Genomic DNA, 17894 nt, shown 5'->3' with positions numbered 1-17894 from the left:
TTCCATCTCACAAAATTGGGGAAACTAGAGCAAATTAAGATAGAAGGAAGTAAAATAAAGAGCAAACCTGAAAACTAAAAAAACACAAATTATCAATAAATATCAGTAGTGAAAGAATAGACAAAGCTACAGATCCTATAGACATTAAATAAGGGAATGTTTTAAATAACTTTATGCCAGTAAATTATAAAATTTAAATACAAAAAAAATTGTTTGGAAGACAGATTACTAAAGTGGATTCAGGAAGAAATAGTAAACCTTTATAGTCTTAAATCAATTCAAGAAATTAAATTTGTAACTAAAATTTTCCCACAAATAAAACTCCTGATGGGTATCTAAGATACGTTATATAATATAATCATATATTACATATATTTCTTTTATATATAAACAAAAGTGGGGAAAGAAGAGAGAGGGAAAGAGTTGAGGAGAAGAAGAAAGAGGAAAAGAACAGAAGAGATGGTCATGTAATACCTTATAACAATTTATAATCTAGAGCAGATAATAAAAGACCAAGCTGTGATTCAACCAAGCTCTGTTGCATTTCATGCCCCTACCCTTTGCCTTTATCACAATCACATACACCTACTTACAGCCAAACACATCAGTAAAAATGGCACTTATTGGGGCGCCTAGGTGGCGCAGTCGGTTAAGCGTCCGACTTCAGCCAGGTCACAATCTCGCGGTCCGTGGGTTCGAGCCCCGCGTCGGGCTCTGGGCTGATGGCTCAGAGCCTGGAGCCTGTTTCCGATTCTGTGTCTCCCTCTCTCTCTGCCCTTCCCCCGTTCATGCTCTGTCTCTCTCTGTCCCAAAAATAAATAAACGTTGAAAAAAAAAATTTTAAAAAATGGCATTTATTTATTTAAAATTCTCTTAGAACCCTAGGCTCTATCAGTCTAGAACCCAGATTGTTGTGTGTGTGTGCTTTCCCTTCAGTTTCACTTAAACTGAGATATATCCATGTTTCATATGGTTAACAGACTCCTCAGAGTGACATGAAACATCAATTGGCAAACCTCTTTTATTTTTAATGTTTATTTACTTTTTTGAGAGAGAGAGAGAGAGAGAGCGTGAGCATGAGTGGGGGAGGGGCAGAGAGAGATGGAGACACAGAATCTGAAGCAGGCTCCAGGCCCTGAGTTGTTAGCAGAGCCTGACACGGGGCTTGAACTCATGAAGCACAAGATTATCACCTGAGCTGAAGCCAGAGGCTTAACCCACTGAGCCACCCAGGCATCCCCATCAATTGGCAAACCTCTTAACACAACAAAGTCATAGATTATTTTTCATATCAAGAACTACAAATTGCATCCAATTAGTTCAAGATCTAATCAATGTTCACCAATTCCAGAATGAACTAAGAACACCACCCTAGGGCTCATGCTGGTACTTGTCCCTTATAATTGTAGGCACACCTTAGAATCATGGTACTTTGCTTTCTTCACAGAGGTCACCTTATGGCAGCAACTTTTTTTTTTCCCCTCTCTCTCATAAACATCCAGGCTCCAAAAGAAGCAAATCTAGGATGTGAATTATCTCACTAGCTCTCTTACTCCCATTTTAATGATACATTATTCCTTCAGTTTGGATAACCAGATTGTTTTCCCAGATTATGGTATCACAAAATACAGGTTGCCAATTCTCCTGTAAAATAACTGTCAACCTTTTAAATATGAAATATCAATCCATTTTTTCAATCTTATAACACAATGTACCAATTGGCAGGGTAGGTGATGGACCCCATTGTTTTATTCTTTATTGCTTGTCATAAAGGAAGTGGCTTGAAATGTATAAAAAGTGCTTGTAAACACTGAAATGCTATTCCAATAAAAGACTTGTATGGATTTCCTTCTGATGGTCTCATTGGTTTTTAACTTATAGAGTTGCTAATACTTTTAGGTACCTCGATTCTTTTTCACAAGAGCATTTATTAAAATGCTTAGCTTTTTAAAAATATGTAAATGAGAAAGATAATTTTATTAGCCCAGAAAATGCAGTGTGAACTTAAGAGAAGCTTAGAGATTTGGTGTTATCCTAAAATGAGATGTTTGTTTATTAGATTGAGATGCTTAGCAAAAAGGGTGAGGGGAGTGATGACAGAACATGGGGCAAGCTGAGGGCAAAGTACAGGCTAACGGCAACCCTCCCGCCCCAACCCCACATGGGATATGTATGATGTTCCTCAGACACTCCTGGCTGCCCGAGAACAGGGGAAAGGAAAGAAAGTGAATGGCTGACTGATAGAGATCACAGTCACACAGGACAGGAGTCTCCTTCAGTTCATGGGTAATTTAGTAAACTGCAAGAAAAAGGCAATCTTATCCATAATCTAATCTCCAGAAACCTGTAGACTCTATGCCCTGGAGCCCTAATATCACCCTCATCAAGATGTAAGGGGTTTAAGTGCTTGCCATGGTGATGTGGAAAACAAAGGCAAATGAAAAATTAAGTTCCTTTACTGCCTACAGCCCACTGACAAGTCCTTGAAACAGGCAGAGTGATCTCCCTCTAGGAGCTCAGCTGCCTGGATGATGACACTTTGCTAGGGGCCAAAAGGAATCTTGGCTTAACATTATCCTGACTCCCCAGGATCCTCTAAGTCTACTTTAACATATAAAAATTCCTTTGGAAACTTCCTTTATCTCAATTCCCCCAAGGTATATGCTAGTAATCATACTCCGAGCTTATGGCCCCTGATATACATCTGAAGGGTCTCACGACTGAGGTTTTACTAAACAGTAATAAATGTGTTTCCTAACAGCAGCTAGCCCCTCAAGGTCCTGGAAACCTTGCTTCCAAAATACCTTAGAGACTTACTCTATCCCTAACCCCCTCCCAACCTGAGGGTCTATAATCAGTTACCTGTCAACCCCAGTGCAGCTCTTTCTGCCCACAGGTCCTGTGCCTGTGCTTTAATAAAACCACCTTTTTGCACCAAAGGCATCTTCAAGAATCCTTTCTTGGCCGTCAGCTCTGGACCCCACCATCACCCCAAAACTCCATCAGGCAGTATAAACTGGATTAAGGTTTTTTGAAAACACAAAGAATATTTCAAAGAGAAAATAAACATTCGGGGCTGTTTTTGTTGTGCATAGGTTTCTTTCCATTCTGCTCTTTTAAAACCCATTTTATAGATTTTGTAATTTTTCAAGAGTGAAGACTTTGCAGCTCAATTTATGTGAGTATCGAGAGAAACTAATTCAAAAAAAAAGTGGACAACTTTGTGGAAGTGACCTTATCAGGCTTAGAAAGCCAAAACTTAAAAGGAAGACTAATTTCATCACAAATATCCTTCAGTCAGCAAAAGTTGTTATTTAAAGTGATCAGACTTCCTGAAACACTTAAGCAGTTAAAATCCCTGAATTATTTACATAACGGGAGGAACTCAAGCAACATGACCCATTTCAACTCTCATCCAGAATATCAACCCCTCTTCAATTTTACCTAGCTGTTGGAGTACAGCATGCACTGTGAAATTCTGATGAGCTATAGAAAATATTGGAAATACCTGTGTCTGTCTTAACAAAGCCCTTTATCATTTCTGAGTAGGGACATAGCTGCTTCTCAGCCAACAAAGGCCCCTTTTCTGAGGGTTTTCCACCACCAATATCCATTGCCTAAAATGTATCCAAAATGATTACAAGTACGCACATATTCTAAGTTGCTAAGAAATACTCCACAGGGAGCTTGTCGGAAAGGCCAGTGTGCCCACTTCTTCACATTCTTTCCCTCTCTAGTGTCTTCTCTCATTTACCAGCCCAAATTCTGGATATCCAGAGGATGTATCTGAGAATACTGAAGTTGAGACTGAAGAATTCACTCAAGGTCATTACAATAAGCAGTTATAATAGAAGCCAAGAGAAAGGAACTTCTTTTTGCTTAACATAAAACTAACAGGTTAGTCGGACCCTAATGTCTACCATGGGAAACTCAGATTCATCCTGTAGGGGATTCTGATTAAAATGCAACATAAAGAGGGGTGCCTGGGCGGCTCAGTCGGTTGAGCGTTCAATTTCAGCTCAGGTCATGATCTCACGTTTGTGGGTTCAAGCCCTGTGTTGGGCTCTGTGCTGACAGCTTGGAGCCTGGAGCCTGCTTTGAATTCTGTCTCCTTCTCTCTCTGCCCCTCCCCCGCTTGTGCTCTGTCTCTATCAAAAATAAAGAAATGTAAAAAAATTTTTTTTAAATGCAACATAAAGAAAAGGATCAGAAGTGGAATCTTGTTAAGGAGACTTTGACGAGCTAAACATTACACAAAATATTATCACTTACTTTGAAAACCATATTCATGCTGTGCATCTATGTATTTGTGCACGTTTCTATGCATGTTGAAGAAAATATGGAAGGACACTTCTGTATCATTTGAATTGCTAAAACAATCCTTATAATAAAAAAAATACCAAGTACTAAAAATAATATATATCAAAATAACTATTTTTTTATTAAAAACTACATCAAATCACTTCAGAATTTTTTTTTAAATTTTCATCTGAAGGTACCATGGCAGAATAGGAGCGGAATGCAGGATAAGTGCATACATTTGCATTTGAATGTTGCTAATCACCAGCTCGGTGAACTTGAGTGAGTGACTCCCCCTGAACTTTTGCTTCTTTGTGAAATGATTGAATTGAGACCTAACCACTATATTTGCCACTATCCAAAGTTCTTTGCCACTATCAAAACATGGTTGGGTCTTACATAAGCAAAATTAACATTTTACAGAAATATTTGAAGTGATTTCATGTATCTAAACCATTATTAAGACACTGTGTTAGCTAACTCTGTAAAAAAAAGATCTGTCTTGTAACACAATGAACCTCAGATTGGTGCTGATGAAGTCCAAGGTGACCACAGTCTCTCCCTTTCTGACATTGTTGGCCTTTGAACTCCAGACTGTCCGCTTGTTGGGAGTAAGGAGCTTGTGAGATTATTGTGTCCCTAAGGCATGTTAGGTGCCCAATAAATATTTGTTGCATGACTGAGTAAGCCCTTAAATCAGTCTCTTGTACTCAGGTAAGAGATCTACTTAATGAGCTGGAGAACTACTTGGCATCATATAAAAGAAAAAGTAAAATAAAATAAATAAATAACAAAGGAACCTATTTTACTGGACTTTTGTTTTCTGTTCAGCAGTCTTTGAAGAGCCCTGCACTCGCTTGCTTCCGTTAGGAAGAAACTTCTTTCCACTGTTCTTTAAAAAATATCTAGTCATTTTACACTTCCAACAGGAGACACCAGTGCATGGGGCAGCACTGATTGATGTATTTCTCGTGTGAACTTGAAACCTGAGACGTATGTACCTGAACTACAGATTAATCAACACGTGAACACGGGCTGCGGTGTCTAACTGATTAATTATGCTGAATGATGGATACGGGTTTAATCACTTTACCTGATAGATGCAGGGAGCCTGCAAATGACAGTTACCATATCATTTCTCAATAAACTGCTTTCTAACCAGCTTGCGGCAGAAACTTCAGAAGTTGCTGTTCCCGGGAAGGGGGAAAAAAGCATAGTATTTTCCATGCATCACTTTGCATTTCTACTAATTTATCTCTACGTTTGTTCTTTGGCTAAAAAATATCATACTTATGTGAACACAGTAATTATCCAAGAATTCCATTGTCTGGAAATCTGTCTCATCAACTGGAAAACATAATTTAAAAGGTTAATAGGATTCATAATCAAATTTATAACGTTAGGGGAATAAATAACTCTTTCCTTAAGTTAGAAAACCAGTGACTAATGGTAAAAATCAGATGTCTACAAATAAAGAGGAAGAAACACACCTACAAACCACCTCTTCTGCTCTTAAGAGGAAAATGCTAGCTTGATTTACATAAGAAAAAGGGAAGAGCTTAGAGATCACTTCTTTAACTGAAAACAAACAAACAAAAAACAAGATGTATTATATAATTAATATTTTCCTTCTACACAATTCAGTGGACAGCCCTAAGGAAAAAATGAATAATATCTGGACCAACGAGATTTAACAAATTGGTAGCAACCCCTCCCACAGACCATGAAGTTAACTCCTCTTTCCTTTTTTCTTTCACTGCATTTTGGACCTCTATAATAGTTCATCATCTGTCATACTAGTGACACTAGTTTTGTCACACTGTGATAATGTGAAAAATTTATTAGAGTTATGGATGTACATTGGACTCTCCTTCATTCTAGGTGGCCTAGAAAACAGTGGCCATCATATCTTATTTAATACTGTTCTTGGGGCGCCTGGGTGGCTCAGTTGGTTAAGCATCCAACTTCAGCTCAGGTCATGATCTCACAGTTCATGAGTTAGAGCCCCACGTCAAGCTCTGTGCTGACAGCTCAGAGCCTGGAGCCTGCCTCAGATTCTGTGTTTCCTTTCTCTCTGCCCCTCCCCCACTCACACTCGCTCGCTCTCTCTCTCTCAAAAATAAATATTTTTAAAAAAAATGCTGTTCTGTACAATATTTAAATAGTTCCTTACTGGTAGTTGGTACTCAATAAAATCTTACTGAATTAAGTTGAATACATGTACAGATTCTGCAGAGGAAAAGGTTAGTTTGTCCACTCCTGATCTCTCTAACTCCTTCCAGCTCTATGTAAACTGCCTTAAACTTCAGCCTGACTCTCCACCCATAGAGGGCTACTTTCTAATTAATGGGGAGAGTCCGGCATTAGCTGTGAGTGCCAGGGTATCTTCCAAGACACCCTCTCTTACTCTCTGTCACTTTGCATAGGCCATTCCTGAGCCCTCTGCCACATGGCTCCTTCATGAGCAAGTCTGTCTCCCTGTGGGGCATTAGGCTGAGCCTGCTAACAGAGATGTGTAAATTAATGCCCACTGCTGAAATCTCAGCCTAGTCAAGAACTTGAGTAATCACATTTTCTGGAAACTTCAGTTGCTGACATCAGGTCTTACTTTTATATCAAAACTTAAACTCTTTCCATTGTTTGTTCTAAGTCTAAAGCAGCCATGGTGAAGTTCCCACACTCAGCTGCACCAGGGAACAGCCACTATTCAAGGAGCTAAACCAAAGTACAGGGGTCAGGGTTCGTGCGTGACTGGCCTGAGACTTCAACAGACGTGTGAACAGGATCTCTGGGGTTGTCTTTGAAAGTAGAAGAGTAATGGCAGAGGGTCAGGTTCAAAAGGCTGTTTTGTAGCAGTTATGAGGTTATCAAGATAACAAATAATTTGGACAGGGAGTTCCTTAGCCAATTCCTTCTTAACTTCTGTAAGCTTCAGTTTCTTCCTCTAATAGAGATATTACCTGCTTTGTTGTAAGGTTTAAGTGGTGAGGGGAGAAAGTATATAAAGTTCCTAGTATAGTACCTTGTTTATTCGTACTTAACAAATATTTTTTTTAAGTTTATTTATTTTAGAGAGAGAAAGAGAAAGCAGGGGAGAGGCAGAGAGAGTGGGAGAGAGAGAGAATCCCAAGCAGGCTCCACACTGTCAGCGTAGAGCCTCATGAACTGTGAGATCACGACCTCATTTTGACCTGACTCAAAAGTTGAGCACTTAACCGACTGAGCCACACAGGTGCCCCAGTGCTTGACAAATGTTAATCACATTTCATTTTCTCTATTCGTATAAGAGTGAACTGCAGTTTACTCAAAAAGAAAAAAAAAGCAAGCAAGAGAAGAGAACATAGCCCTGGACGTGACCACTGACCTAGGAGGAAGGACTGAAGTGATTCAACCCTAAATGGTGCTGATTCCAGTCATGAAATAAGGAGAACTATATAGCCTTACTCCCCGGGACACCTAACTCTAACAGACTCTCAGTGTTGTGGTGACAACCCTAGACCTGTGCCTTATGCCAACTCTGCTGCTACAAGGCAAAAACTGGGCACAGAACTTAAAGACAGGCCACTCCTAACATTTGCAGGACCCAGGACAAGAGTACAAATGGAATCCCATGTATCTTATATCTAAATATTTAAAACTTACAAATAAGGCTATCATACCATTAAATAAAACATGTTCTATTCTCTGGTGTTACAGATATCCCTTCCTATAACCAGGAAAGTCAGGTTTGAACTTACTATTCTTGGATACTTTAGAGTTTCCTGCTGGAATGTGGATGGTACAGGGAAAGCTGTCTCCAAACCCTTGTCTGGTCCAGCTTAGGTCTTCATGGTGAGGGTCTTGCTGCATTCCACCCTCTTCAAAAAGAGCCTCTCAAAAATCCATTGGGCATAAGCATAAGCAAATTGGTGGCTTGGTCTACTTTCAGGTGTAAAGGATCAAGGAGTAGCCTTGTACAGCCCCTGGAAGTTGACGTGGGGTCATGTGGCATGGACAGGACACTGGGTACTCGGGGTATGGTCTAGAAAAAGAGGCGCTGTCAATAGTGAGGACATCCCCATGGTCTTACGCTTTTTCTGATTTCAGCTACAGGAATCTTCTAATGCCCAGGTCCTGAGGAAGAAGTCTTACTTGCCCAAGTCTAATGCCAAGATGCTTAACTGATAGGTTTGGTAACAGAAGGGAAGACCACTCCCTGAATGTACGAACCACAGCCTCAGGTTACAAAGCAGCATGAGTTATGTCCAAGGATATAACATCTAATAATCAGTTGCTGAGGTGCTGTGACAGCGGCTTGGGAATTTTGCATTGGGAATTCTTTTAATTTCTTTTTTCTCTTTCCCTGTTTTCTTCTCTTTTTTTCCCCTGGCTTCCATGTATGTGCACAGTTATTTTATTGTATGGAACTAGCTAGATCTTTTGCCACTCACATGATAGGTATGTAGTCCTTGAGTCTTTTTATTAGAAAAATTTACACATAACTTTTATCTGGGTAATCTATCAATATTTTTATGTGAAAAAGCATTGAAGTGTTCTTGCAAATAATACAGCCCACATAAGACCCTCTGACCAAGGTTGTATCTACAAAAGACAATACAAGATTAAATAGATTTAAAATAAAGATTTAAAACTTCTAAACCTGTATTCCATTCCATTTTACACCTAGAAGAGTTCTCCAAAGCAAGAATTGGAAAGTTAACCATCGATCCAGAATTGCTACATTTGGTGAAAAAAGTCTGAATGACAGGCAGTTACTTAGACACTAAGGCTTTTATTATTCAGATTATTATGACACTAACATTAAGATGGTAGTTCTTTATAATAAGTATAATCACAGCAATTTTAAGTTGGTAGAGACTTAAAAATGATCAAAATCACTGTGGTGGGAAGTAAATTTGAAAAAAAAAAAAAAACTCAAGTGGTCTAGTTAGTTGCTCACTGTCCTAAGAAGAGATATTGATCTCATTTCTTCTTCATTTTTTTTTTATTTATTTACTTTGAGAGAGATAGGCAGAGAGGGAGAGAGAGAGAATCCCAAGCAAGCTCTGTGCTGTCAGCATGGAGCCTGATGCAGGGCTCAAACCCAGGAACTGTGAGATCATGACCTACGCCAAAATCAAGAGCTGGTCACTTAACCAACTGAGCGGCCCAGGCACCCTTCAGGTCTTCTTTCTAGCTAAGTGTAGGTCTTAGTCACTTTGGGCTGCTACAACAATTTACCATAGAGTGGATGGCTTAAATAACAAACAGTTATTTCTCTCATTTCTGGAGGCTGGGAAGTTCAAGATCAAGGTGCTGGCAGATCCTGTGTCTGGTAAAGGCCCTCTTCCTGGTTTGCACATGGCCACCTTCTTACTGCATCATCACATGGTAGAGAGAGGGATCATCTCTCTCAGATCTCTTCTTATAAGGGCACTAATCCCATTCATGATGACTCCACCCACATGACCTCATCACCTCCAAAGGCTCCACCTCCTGATACCATCACATTGGAGGTTAGAATTTCAACTGTGAAGTTTGGGAAGATACACACATTCAGTCCATAATAGTGGGCTTTCCTCTGTAAGGAGGCAGAGTCTAGGACTGTGAATAGAAACGTGCATTTCCAGATTTCCTTGGATGACTTAAGATAAAAGTGAGAAGCAGTGGTAATGAAAGGAGAAAAAGGAAGAAAAATAGGAGCCTCCAAGTGCCTTAGGGTATCTAGAGAGGAGACTCTCCTGGGTCAGACACATCCACAGAAGCTGCCACCTCTTCCAGAACCCCGTGCCTAATCTGGAACTGTTAGTATATTACCTTTCTAAAGAAATTTGTTGATATAAAGATAGAAATAAAAGGCAGAAATCAGGGGTGCCTAGGTGGCCCAGTTGGTTCATCATCCCACTCTTGATTCCGGCTCAGGTCATGATCTCACAGTTCATGGGTTTGAGCCCAGCATTGGGCTCCCTGCTGACAACACGAAGTGTGCTTGGGATCCCTCTCTTTCTGCCCCTCCCCTGCCCATGCTCCTCCTCTCTCTCAAAATAAATAAATACGCTTAAAAAAAAGAGGCAGAAAGTTAGCAAAGAGAATGCCACCCAGGAATTTGAAATATTAAACATCAAGTTTGAATTTGGTTTGAATCATCATCCCACCCACTTGTAAATTTTCATGAAGTACAGAACTCACAAGGCACAGGAAGATGAGTCAAAGACTTTTCCTCTACAGAAATCACTTTCTGAGTTGCTCTTTGGGGAAAAGAGCTGGGTTAAATGAGACCAAATGCTTTCCATGTTTGATTTGAAGTGGTTCTGACAATGACACACCAAGGAGGCATCGGCATTGGTAGCCAGAGCTGGCGCTGCTAAGCAGCGAGCTAGAGGCATAGAAATCTATAACAACAGAGAATCAGCCCAAATAGGATTAATTTAGGACTGCCTGTCAGTTTCGACTCTTGGGCCATTTGTATAAGGAGGACTAGCTGGGGCTGCAGAATGGCCTTGAACTTGTTTTTAGTTGTCACTAGCTCTATGGGCTTGCCCTGTACATTTAGCACACAGGATGAATGACTGAAAGGCAACTGATGGAAGGTTAGTGATTCCCCAAGGAGGTAGTTTCCCTCTTACACAAGAAGATCCCAAGGGCATGCATTCCGAGGAACATGCTTGCAATATTAATTGACTCAGGATGGGAGCTTCCATTTGCAGGTTGAGACTCTCTGTCGCATATCGAATACTGACTGGGCATCCCCTCAAGAGAAACTTGGGTATAATCCCTTGAAAAATAGAAAAGGCAGCATCACATCAAGGGTAATGTTGCCAGTGGATTCCTGGCTACCTTACATGAAAAGAGCAAATGTGTTTTGTCTAAAATACAGAAAAAAATAAAGTCTCTTCTAGAACTACAAAATATTAGCCATGGAAAAGACCTTGGAGACATCTATTTTAATCTCCTTATTTCAGAGATGAGGAGCAAACTTCTAGAAAAATTAGTGGACAGAACCAAGATTACTGAGCCAAAAGAGAGGAACTATAGAGTAATGACTTTACAAGAGTGTTCTAGCATCAGATTCCCTTTATATAAATGTTGCCCCCACTGATTACTGGCTGTGTAACTTTGAGTGAGTTACTTAAACTTTCTGCACGTCAGATTTCCTATGTATAAATGGGGATCATAGTTTCTACTATACTGAGATTACTATAAAGATTAAATAAAATATTTTGTATGGAATAGTTTGTTAGTTGCAAGTCAGATGGTAAATAATCAATAAATTCTAACTGATAATAATAGTGTAATAATAATAATAATAATAATAATAAAATGATGATGATAAATTCATCATTTTTGTTATGTGACAGGATAAGAATTAGTCCAGAGATCTCCCCTTTGTGCTCTCTGATACAGCAATTTCAGAGTCAAATTTAGTTAACTAATCAACTATAATCAAATAAGGAGTTTTTCTACTTAAAGAGATAATTGTGTTACTGGCAAGGTAAAGACTAAAGTACTTTGGAGGAGTTGAAGAGACTGGGGTGGATAAAAGGACAATTAAAGAACTAAGTAACATGTTGGAACCATGAAACCTGAATGGATAAAAAGTTTTGGACAGATGTCAGCCTAGGAGAGGGATCTGATGAATTGTCACAAAATTCTGTCTTTAGTTTCATTCTGGATAATATTTTCATAAATATACCCTCAACATAGAAGACAATGCTTATCAATTAAGGGGATGAAATTAAACTGATAGGGTCAAATGTTGGCAGGCTACAGCCAAAAGATAAATGTGTAAGAAAAAGTATAAACAGATATATTTAGATTTTTAAAAATCAACTCCATAAACAAAAGACAACAGAGATGTGTTTTAGCAGTAGGCACTTGTCAAACATTTATCAATTTTAGCTGCCATTAAATCTAAAATGATTCAAAACCCAAAGGGCAACAAATTTATTGGCAACAAACCCATGCATCATTTGTATACTGTGAGCAAACATTTTGTCAGGAATTTGAAAAGCTGAGTGACTACTGCCTCTGTGGGATAATGTCACAAAGTAGAAATCAAAGTCCTTAGGAAATAAACGGTGAGGAAAGTGGCAGAGATGAAATAAAAGCTGACAGATCTTTGAAAAGAAGGAGACAAAAAGTAAAATCAATTCAAGAGAAAAGATAAAAATGGGAGGCACATAAAAGTAAAGAAAAAAAGTCAGAAAACACAGGCAGAGAGGAGAGAAATACAGTAAATTTATGAAAGAAATAGAAGAAAGAATAAACATAAATGAGCAAGAAAATGATAGAGAAGCAGGCAAAGGGAAATCCACTGTACACCCTCGTAGGGTCTCCAAAGAAGGAAACAAGTTACTGGAAAAAAAATAGAGTCCTAGTTCAAGAAATGTTTCTGAAATAAAAGTAGACTTGAATTTTCAAGGGCACATCTTTGCTAGAGAAATTGACCCAGAAGAGTGGATACCAAGAAATATAGACTTAAACGTGCAGAATCCTTTTCACAGCCAGAAAAACATGTTAAAATGTGAAATTATGGAAAAAGCCACAGGAACATTCAAGCCTATAGGATTGTTAACCAATATAAAATTAAATAAAGAAAATATAAGCCAAGGAAATTATATCAAGTCAAATTATTTTTAGCTATAAAAACCATAGGCAAATAGTGTTGAATAATGAGAACTAAGTAAAAATTGTTCCCATGAGTCTTGGGAAATTACTGGAGGGCAATGTTCAGCCCCCAAGAATAACAGGGGGGACCACAGTGGCAGGACAGGCATGGACAGGCATGGATGAGGAGCATGAAATGGTTAATCGTTCAAAGTCAAAGGATATCACTTAAGGCTGACAGACCAGCAGTGCCTGGGTGGCTCAGTTAGTTAAGTGTCCAACTCTTGATTTCAGCTCAGGTCATGATCTCACAGTTGGTGGTTTCAAGCCTCACATCGGGCTCTTTGCTGAGCCTGCTTGGGATCTTCTCTCTCCCTCTATTCCTCCCCTGCTCTCTCTCTTTTTCTCTTTCAAAAATAAATAAACTAAAAAAAAAAATTAAAGCCAACAGATCAAATAATAGAATTATAAGAGTATTTACATCTACAATGACAATAATTTAAGAAGACTTTTAAATTGACTGAGGAGAGAAAGGAGGGAGGAGAGGGGAAAGGAAGTGGAAATATGATAATTGTATCATCTGCCATATAATCAAAATTTATTATTTTTAAAGGATTAAGGTTGTTATATAACTTTATTATTTTAAAGGAATGCAACCCTGCCTAAACGTCAGAATTACACACATAACCACACAGAAAAATGAAGAAAATGGAACACATAGTGAAACACACACACAAAGTTATGAATAAAGCAAATCATGAACTGTTTTCACAGAACTAATATATATACCATTATTTTATTAAAATAAAAAAGATTACAGAATGCATTAATATTTCTGTTAATGAAAATAGAATTTATTCATGATCTAGCCTTATTTTTTATTTTCATGTATTCCATCTACCGCTAGCTTCCTTGTTGTTGTAGTGGAACATGACATTTCTCCTACTGCCTCATTGCCTCTGTGCTTGCTATTTCTTTTGCTTTCCCTGGGATCTTCCCACGACCAGCCAACTCATATTTGTATTCTCTAGGTCTTTAGGTTCCATTCCCAGAAAGAGATTTTCTCAATAGTGTACATATATAGTATTGGCTTGTATGTGTACCTAAAATTTTTCTGGAAGGTTAAGCAAGACCTTAACAATAGAAAGGGAAACTGAGCTGTTGAGTTGCAATTCTAGGGGGATAATTGTTTACTTGATATAATTTTATACTTAGGATATTTGAATCATGTGGTAATATTACTTATTTTTAAAAATGTCTTAACATAATGACACATTGTGATGAGACCAAAGAGAGGTCACAGAACCCAAAAGAAAGTTGTAAAGAGATTTTTTTGTGAATATATATTCATAAATGAGTTTTACACTAAAACATGGGACAAGCAAGGAGAGGTGAAAGTGATGGATATCTAGGTGGAAGATGAGATGAAGAAAATCTTTTTTTTTAGTTTATTTGTTTATTTTGAGAGAGAGAGAGTGAGTGTACACAAGAGCGAGTGGCGGAGGGGCAGAGAGAGAGGAGAGAGGAAACCCCAAGCAGGCTCCACACTGTCAGCAGGCTGTGCAATTTCAGCACAGAGCCGGATGTGGGGTTCAAATAAATTGTGAGATCATGACCTGAGCTAAAATCAAGAGTCAGATGCTTAACTGACTGAGCCACCCAGGTACTCCAATGAAGACAATTTTACATTCACAAATTATCATTATATGTGCACAGAGGTACAAGACACTGGTCCATAACGGGCAAGAGGGAGTGTGGACAGAAGTGAGGTTGGAAAAACAGGTCAGGTCAAGTATATACATCATGTTAGCAATCTTACATCTCATCCTGGAAGCAATAAGAAGCCACTGGAGAATTCCAACTGAGGCTTTCAAAAAGATCACCACCTACCAGAAGTTACCTCAGTTTTTTATGTAATTGATAATACCTGCAATAACTTATAAAACCATAAGATCAACTGGATAAATAGTATGTTATTAGTTTTAGCAAGAATGTGAAGAAATTCATTTATACTGTTGGTCATTTTGTAAATTGGTCCAGGCACTTCAAAGAGCAATTTACCAACATATATTTACATCCCAGTGTTTCTCTGTCCAAGTTTATATCTAAGGGAAACACTCATGTAAAAGCACAAGGAAACAAGTACAGGAGATTTTTATGGGATGTTTGTAACAGCAACATGGAAAGTATCTAAGTCTCCATAAACAAAAAAGTAGATGAATACTTTGTGGTATGTTCACAAAATATTATTCACAGGTAAAATGCATTATGACAGATCACCTTATGGTACACATGTGCACACACACATACACACACACACACACACACACACACACACACACAAATATAAATCAATCAATAACTTTGTCAATCCAGGTAAATAGAGTCCAAATATCCTGTATTCCTATTGTTGCTGTGACTAATTATGAAACTTAGTGGCCTAAAACAACAAAAATGTATTCTTTATAGTTCTGGAGGTCGAAGTCCGAAAAGGGTCTCTGTGGGCTAAAATCAAGGCGCCAGAAGGCTGCCTTCATTCTGGAGGCTCTAGGGCAGAATCTGTTTTCTCGCCTTTTCCAGCTTCTAGGCTATCTACTTTCCTTGGCTTGTGGCCCCTTCTTCCTTCTTCAGCAGGGACTAGTCAAGTCTTTCTTCTCGCCTCCCTCAAACACTGGCTCTTCAGTCTTCCTCTTACATCATTTAAAGCCCTTTGTGATCCCATTGGGCCTATTTAGATAATCCAAGAAAATCACCCTATCTCAGATCAGCTGATTACAAACCATAATTCGATCTGTAATCTTAAGTCTCTCTTCCATATCATAACATGTTCCCAGGTTCTGGGGAATAATATGTGGGCATCTTTAGGGGGCCATATTTGTGTCCACCATATACCTCTGATAACTGATGATTCTCTGCACTCTGATTCTTTATCATGAGCTAAGATCTGCTCAGTATAGTAGTAGGTAATAGTGCAATGCTTACTTATTTAGATAATAGACAAAGTAACTCTGACGCACAGATTCAACAGCAACCTCAACATCACCATCAGAATTACGTACATAAACACTACTTTGGAATTCAAGGTTTATAGCACTTAACTGGGCTCAGTGAAGACCCAAAATAACCTTTCAGGAACCCACAACTTAATTAGAGATGTTGTCAGCCAATGTCAAAATAATATCCATAGACATGAGCAATTCACATTGATCAGTGCAGATGAAACCAAATAAAATAGCACAAAAGGCCTTTCCTTCCTGAGTTTTCATGCCATTGAAGTCCAATTGCTAAAATCAAGTGGGCAAAGAAATCAATGCTTGCTTTTGATTTTCCAGACTGCTAACACTCTGTGATGATTTGGAGAGTTGCTGTTCTATCAAACCAATCACAAATAAATGACTGGACACTCATTTCCATTTAGAATGTCTGTTTAAATGCTGATTTGACCTCTAAGTGTACTGGGGGTTGAGTAGTGTATGTAAAACTGTCATTAAAATTGTATATGAAACACAGGTTAAAACGAAGCTACTATGTCTTGTTGGCTGCTTTTTATTCCCTGGAATCCTGAGAGGAAAGAAAGCAATGGCCATCAATCATCAATAAGATGAGGCAGAACAAGGAAATTTTAATGTTCATTATAAAAATATCTGAGCCTTTCAATTTTGCTTGAGGGAATTAGACCACCTCCTGCTAAAGCACTTTATGGTATTTTAAAAAATATGATAGAAAATAACCCTCTTAAAACATGAGACCAGTGAATGCTGTTCTGTTTTTGCACCGGAAATTAAGGGTGTAGAGCATGTAATATAAATGTCTTCAGACTTTCACAAGAAACACTCAGTGAAAATCCTTTTAAATTTATTTGGTGGTTTACCTCCCACCCTGAGGGGTTGAAAATCTCAAGCACAGGAAGCAGTTACTGATTTACTGGTTGATCCGCAGCCTTTTGCTTCAGTGACAGCTCATTTGACCCATTTCATTTCTCTAAATTGCTTTTTAATTTCCTGAGGACAGCAGTGTTGCTGTAGTGTGTTTAGAGCATCATGTGTTTCAAAATGCTGAACCTGCTCATTTTCTTTCATATTTCATCTCAGTTAGAAAGGCAGGTTTCCTTTAGAGGAACACGAGTGTAGGTTTGGAGGGTCAAGGGATCCCAGCTGAGTCCCCGCTCTCCTGTTTGCTAGCCATGTGACCTTGCAGCATTCACTTACCCTCTGTGGGCCTAAGCTTCCAGCATCTATTTAAATAAGGGACTGAACAATATTTCCAAAGGTCCTTTCTGTTCTAAAGTGTTACATTTTTTTAAAGTTATCGCTATGGGTGCTTAGCACTAGTAAATCTACACATTATCATTTTTCATACAGTGAAAAGGTGGTTTTGCTAATTTCAGAAACAGTTCATCCATGCACGACTATTTAGAAGAAAATAGCATGTTCGGTCATCAAACAGCAAACACTTAAGACGGTTCATTCTATAAGACATGTGGCTTGTCTTTTAACATGTTTTATTATATATCTCTTTCTTCTGAATAGAATGTTTACTTGGACTCTGGGGTGAATCCTAACCAGACATTGGTTATAAAATGCAACAGCTGAGACCATTGATTTTTTTTTCCAGCTCCCAAACTTTTTTCAGGCAGTCACACTTCATAAAATTTTCTCCCCTTCTTGGTTATCTTTTCAAACCTTATCCCTCCTTAAAGGCCTAGATGGAATCCACCTGGTCAATAAGGCTCTGCATGAATAGTCCCAAGTTTTTATTTCCTGAGTCACCTCAGAACAGAATTTGATCATGGCAATGCTAATCAGAACCACAAACATCTATCAACTTGTATGTTTGTGTGCAAATTAGAAGGTATAGAGGAAACATAGAAGGGTAAAACATGACTTAATCATTTTAAGGTTACCTATTGTTAATTATAAAATGGATGACAAATAATCCAGAATTTTTTAAATATTTTTTTACCCTTGAACTATTTTACTTTTACACATGAAATAACTTACCAAATATAC

General features: G+C 38.4%; 1 long non-coding RNA gene across 5 annotated transcripts in view; it reads right to left on the bottom strand.

The window, feature by feature from the left end:
* LOC123386161 overlaps window positions 1-17894 on the bottom strand; it is a 1074166-nt gene that overhangs the window by 1032469 nt on the left and 23803 nt on the right. The window lies entirely within an intron of this gene.

Source organism: Felis catus, chromosome B3 (assembly GCF_018350175.1).
Source record: "Felis catus isolate Fca126 chromosome B3, F.catus_Fca126_mat1.0, whole genome shotgun sequence".
NCBI lineage: Eukaryota > Metazoa > Chordata > Mammalia > Carnivora > Felidae > Felis > Felis catus.
The sequence above is the reverse complement of the archived record's forward strand: the minus strand, read 5'-3'. Positions and strand labels throughout refer to the sequence as shown.